The sequence below is a fragment of the Alligator sinensis genome, unplaced genomic scaffold (genome assembly GCF_000455745.1).
Source record: "Alligator sinensis unplaced genomic scaffold, ASM45574v1 scaffold2337_1, whole genome shotgun sequence".
Classification (NCBI taxonomy): Eukaryota; Metazoa; Chordata; order Crocodylia; family Alligatoridae; genus Alligator; species Alligator sinensis.
Window position 1 is genome coordinate 4,222 of NW_005843663.1, and position 785 is coordinate 5,006.

Here is a 785-nt window from a genome sequence, read left to right on the forward strand (position 1 = left end):
ATAACACTTACCTCTACTGGAGAAGGCATTAATCAGTAGCTTGGGAAACAGACTTCTGTCAGTTCAGCCAACTCAGGTGATGCTGAGACCTAAGAATCAATGTAAAAAAATTAGATAGAAAACTAATAAAAAAAAATTTAGCACGAAGAACACCCGGTGAGTTTTCATTTCTGGTTTACTACAAAATAAAACCCCTTTTTTTTCTTCTTTTTTTGTTGAGAAAGGTCAAACACTCAATAGGATAGACCAGTACTCCATTGCTTAATGGTTACATCCACCCAGACAAACTCTTTTCGACAACAAGACATTGGAGGCAAGACTCAGGGTCACCAGTGAAAGAAAGTAATGAGGAATGATCTGGTATTTGGAGACTTAATATACTCCACTGTGATTTATATACGCCAAGAGATTAGAGTGAATACTCCACAAACCCTCACACTGTTTAGGAAAAACTGGAGTGGAAGAGGAGACCCTGGGTACTTCCTTTCAAGCATTTTGGAAATGTTTGGTGAATGCAATTGCAGGAAAGACGCGTTTTTTTGAATTGAGGAGTATTGTGCTGGTGGCGCTTTGGGCAGGCAGGGCCAGGCAGTGAGGAGGAGCCCCACTGCCATCCCCATCCATGCTGACAAGGCTCCAAATGCTCTGTGATGAAGCCTTCTTGAGACTTGTACTGCTTGATAACCTCTGTCTTGCAAATGCCCAGCGAAGCTCTCAGGCCTTTGCTGTCTGGAGTGTTATAAGTCCAAATATAACAACCCTCAGATGGCCAAGGATGATCCTAT